Below are 5,591 nucleotides of genomic sequence, written 5' to 3'. Positions count from 1 at the left end.
GATCAATCAATCAATTAATCAATAATTTCAAATTATCCCTAATGATTGATTGATTGATTGATTGATTATTTATAAAATTAATTCATTAGTTAAAATAGATTTATGTAAATTGATTTATCAATATTATTCTTTTTTCTTTCCTTTTTTTTGTTTTTTTTTCCTTTTTCTTTTTATTTATGTCTTCTTTAATTAGTTTGATGATAAGAGAAGAAATAGATGAAATCTTGTTTTTTGTCTTTTTGATGATTAATTCAAGTTGAATTGAATAATATGGATGATGATGAAGATGATTTGGACGATGATGATGATGACTTAGGCGATGAAGATGATTTGGATGATGACGATGATTTGGATGATGATGATGATGATTTGGATGATAATGATGATTTGGCTGATGAAGATGATTAAGATGATGATGAAGATGAAAGTGGTAATGATGATGATTTGATGATGATGATGATGATGAGAAAGAACTGTTGACAGAAAATATACAAATGAATTATTTCTAATTTATATTTTTTTTTCTAAAAAAACATTTTGATGTAAAGTTAGTTAAATGTAAAGTTTTCAATGAGTTAGGTCACTGTCAAGTTCTCAACTTCAATTCATCAATTTGGTGTAAATTCAGTGTATACTGAAGGAGAACACAAGTGGGGGATAATCGAATGTATATGTATACAAAATTACAGAATCTCCAACGGTGTTAATGTCTAACTTCAACCGATCTACGAAATTGAGTGACACATCCACCCTTGTCTTCAGTCAGTTGATATCTCACAACAGACCAGGTTGAACTTCACTGGTCACTGCTTCTCACTAGAACTCCAGGAAATACCTCATGAAGCCAGTCACTAGTGAGGATGGGTTGATTAATATCAGAAGGAGTTTTTGTGGATATTATAGTAATTTCAGTAGCTGAGATCATGGTGATCTAGCTTCAATTGACTTCTGATATTAACTTTAGGAAACATTGAACTTGTCAATTAAATCTTATAGTGTAATAGATATTGTCTATGTAAATAATACAATCTAGAAACTATGGTTACCCGGAGCTTCTTTATCTTCAGTGATATAACTCCAACTGATACTATGAACTAACTTGAGAAATTTATTCGGATGGATTCCTAAAATTAACATATACTACTACTGTTGTGAACGAGTATACCAATGGGAACAACCAAATGTACTTTCATACAACATTACACAGTATCATTCAGTAGAATCTGAGAACTATACAGTAAATACTACATTTGTAAAATGTCAGTCAATCATCCCAGACTTCACTATTCCTTCATTTCCACACTAATCATTCTTTGTTCTCGTTCCCTTTTTCTTTAATCTTCTTAATCTACTGCCTCCAGACATTTCACTTTCAATTGATGATACATACTACTTATATCTGTCAAGATCAGTAGTATACACCACATTACAACATCATAAACAATCTCTCATACTTACACATTTAGCAATTAAAATGAACTGAAAATATGAATAAATTTTAATTGAAAATGACCGGAATATAAAACTATCCCATATGTATTACTTATATTGACATAAGTAGTATATAACGCTAATCAAGAATAGAATATCTGGCATCAGAAGCTTAAGAAGATCGAAGAGAAAAGAGCTGGAACAGAAAACGATTAGTATGGAAATGAAAGAACAATGAAGTCTGAGACGATTGGTTGGCATCTGCAAAGGAACAGTCAAGTTCTTTTATTTCTCGTTCATTACACTATTATCAACGGTTAAGTATGAACCAGTAAGAAATCTATTATCAGAATATGCTATTGATTGTCTTCAATCATCGAATAAAAAACAATGTGAAATACAATTTCGACTCACTTAGACTGGTAGGCATTATGGTAACTTTAACTAAGAAAACGAAATAACACTATGGACTAGATAAATATGATATGAACGAGATCATAGGTGGGGTGGGGGAAAACCGCATGTATTTAATAGTTGAATTGATGAATCGATTTAAGCTAGACCACCATAAAAAACCTGAAGGCACTGGACGGCTATTTTTTCCTAGTATGGGACTCTTAAGCAGTTCACCTCGACGATCCCTTATGCGGGACTCGAACCTATGACCCTTGATCTCTTGGTTAAATATGAGAACCATACATTGAATACTTAATTTGCAAATTTTCATCATTTTTTATCGAGCTAGTTTTCTACGAGATGGGATCGATGACCCTATGCGATAGTTGAGATGATGAGATCATGAGTTAATTGAAGCTAGACCACCATCGAAAACCTGGAAGCAGTGGTCGGCCGTTTCGTCCTATTATAGGACTCCTCAGCAGTGTGCATCCATGATCCCGCACTCGCGAGATTCGAACCCAAAACCTACCAGTCTCGCGCTAGAGCACTTAACCGACAGACCACTGAGCCGGTATCCAACGGTGTTAATGTCTAACTTCAACAGTTCACTTAATTGAGCAACCATTCACCATTGTCTTCAGTGAGTTGATATCTCACAACAGACCTGGTTGAACTCCACTGGTTACTGCTTCTCACTAGAACTCCAGAAAATACCTCATGGAGCCAGTCACTAGTGAGCACATGATCATTATCAGAAGGGATTTGGTGGAGATTTTAGTAATTTTATATAATTGAAATCATGAGTCAGTTGAAGCTAGAACACCATGGGAAACCTGGATGGCCGTTTCGTCCTATTTTGGAACTCTTCAGCGGTGTGCATCCACGATCCTACCTCCCGAGATTCCAACCCAGGATCTACCAGTCTCGCGCTAGAGCACTTAACTAACAGACCACTCGATTTAAATAACTCGTATGTTTATTTAATAGAAATCATTAATCTATTCATCTGGAAATTGTCATTCATATCATCAGTTATATCGGAGTTAAAATATTAATAAGATAATACCTACTTACTTACGCTCGTTACTCCCAATGGAGCATAGACCGCCGACTAGCATTCTCCAACTCATGATAGTTGCTAAAAGAAATGAACAACATTTTTAATCATTGAAAAAACAAGGAAGTAGTGTATCAACAACAACAACAATGAAACAAGATCTGAATAACTCGATGCTTATCTACATAAGTTTGTTTTTCTGTTTATTTCACAATGTATACTATGCTCAAAATATGTGGGTAGGAAGAACCTAAAGATAAGAAAGGGGACATTGACTTCTTTTACTAGTTTATATTGTTCCGGTTGATGAACATATGAAACACCGGTGACATTGATAACAATTTAGTCATATGATAGGAACATAACACACTACTACTACTACTATTCTAGTAGTAGTAGTGTAGTGAACAAGAACACAGCTGGGGGAAAATCGAATGTATCTAACCACAAATTGCAGACTATTTCACTAAAATCTGATAACCATACAGTGAACAGTTAATTTGCAAACTATCAATCAATTGACTCAATCTTGTAAATATCAATCCATCTTCTCTGATTTCATTATTCATGCATTTCATACCGATGTGCTTCGTTCTTTTCTTTCTTATCGATCTCTGGTATCGATTAAGTGCAAATGTGACCACTAGTCTAGGTGGCTCGACACTGCGTGCACTATGTTGAGATAAGATAGTGGTTGGAATTTCTCAACAGGAAACCCTGGACCCGGGTTTCATACTACTTGTCACTCGTCAGCAAGGTGTACCTGTAATCTTGAGGGAACTAGTGCTCCCTGACGGATTCAATCCTGTGATCGATAGCATTCGATCACCACTAAGAAGGACTTGACACACATGACATTGATCACCACCCAGTGATCAATCAATTGTCATTACATCTCAGTTTTACAGGAGGTCGTTTGAGGCCCGAGGGGGTCAGTGGTAACATCTCTGACTGTGAAGCTGGGTGACACTGGATCGAATCCATCAGTGAGCACCAGTTCCCTCAAGAGTAAAGGTACATCTTACTGACGAGTACCAAGTAGCATGAAACCCGGGTCTAGGGTTTCCTGTTGATCACCTCCGACCACCATCGTATCTCTAAGTAGTAATAGTATTTACATCATTACTAATAATTACTTACTTCCTTAAGCCTGTTACCCCTCGTCGAGGAACATAGGCCGCTCACCAGCATTCTCCATCCAACTCTGCCCTGAGCCTTCCTTTCCAGTTCTTTCCAGTTGTTATTCATCCTTTTAATATCTGCTTCAATCTCCCGGCGTAATGTGTTCTTTGGCCTTTCTCTTTTCCTTTGGCCTTCAGGATTCCAAGTTAGAGATTGCCTCGTGATGCATATTGGTGATTTCCTTAATGTATTTCCTATCCAATTTCAACGTCTTTTCCTAATTTCCTCTTCAGCTAGAAGCTGGTTTGTCCTCTCCCATAAAACGCTGTTGCTGATAGTATCCGGCCAGTGAATGTTGAGTATTCTGCGAAAACAACTATTTATAAATACTTGTACCTTCTTGAAGATGGTTGTAGTACTTCTCCACATTTCAGCTTCGTACAGTAGGACAGTCTTGACATTCGTATTGAAGGTTCTGACTTTCATATTGGTTGACAATTGTTTTGAGTTCCATATGTTGTTCAATTTTAGGAATGTGGTTCTTGCTTTTCCGATCTTCGTAGTTCTCCACATTTCAGCTCCGTACAGTAGGACTGAGTATTACTAATAATAGTACCAGGAAATCATAATACTTGTCAATTATTTCATAAATAGTAACCATAATTATTTTTAGCTTATAATCATTATGATTACTCAATTTTTATTTTTTTCCAGAAAAATTTTTTCATTTCTATTTTGTTTTCTATCTCAAGCGTAGAAAGCTTTTTCCACAAAAAAAACAAAAAAAACACAAAAAAACACAAAAAAACAAAAAAACACAAAAAAACCCAAAAAAACAAAAAAACACAAAAAACCCAAAAAAACAAAAACACAAAAAACCCAAAAAAAACAAAAAAACAAAAAAAACAACCCTATCGTTTTAGTTTATTTATATCTGTCTCATTTTTGTCACATTTTCTTCACTACACCATCTACATCCACCTTTATTCGTTGAATTCTTCTCCGTCTTGTTGTTGTTGACGGTGTTGTTGTTGTTGGAATACGCTTTTAATTTGTTCATTGAAGTGTTGAATTGACATATTCATTGTTTAAGTTGTAAGAAAAAGAAGTAGAAATCCGACAAGTCAAGTCTTACCCTTACATGTAAACATATATATTGATGGAGTGTTGTTCTGTGAGCTAGATGGTTTAGTCGTTCATCAAAATCATTCATCTGAGGTACAACTCTTCTCCACCATCTCAATATATATCAATACAAAGTATGTAATTAGTTCTATCCTTTCAAGTCTTAACTTAATGATGGTTACATTTACTTTGTTATTTGTCATATTATCATCAATAAATAATTCAGTAATAATAATAATAATAATCATGTTTGTATTACTATTACTACTCTTATATAACCATTTTCAATATTATTATTATTATTATTATCAGAAGGGGTTTTGTGGAGATTTAGTATTTTCATAGTTGAAAGCGTGAGTCAATTGAAGCTAGATCACCATGGAAAACCTGGAAGCAATGCTTGACGGCCGTTTCGTCCTACTGTGGGACTCCTCGTCAGTGCTCATCCACGACCTCG

The sequence above is a fragment of the Schistosoma mansoni genome, chromosome 2 (assembly GCF_000237925.1).
Source record: "Schistosoma mansoni strain Puerto Rico chromosome 2, complete genome".
Classification (NCBI taxonomy): Eukaryota; Metazoa; Platyhelminthes; class Trematoda; order Strigeidida; family Schistosomatidae; genus Schistosoma; species Schistosoma mansoni.
Note: the sequence above shows the minus strand (reverse complement) of the source record.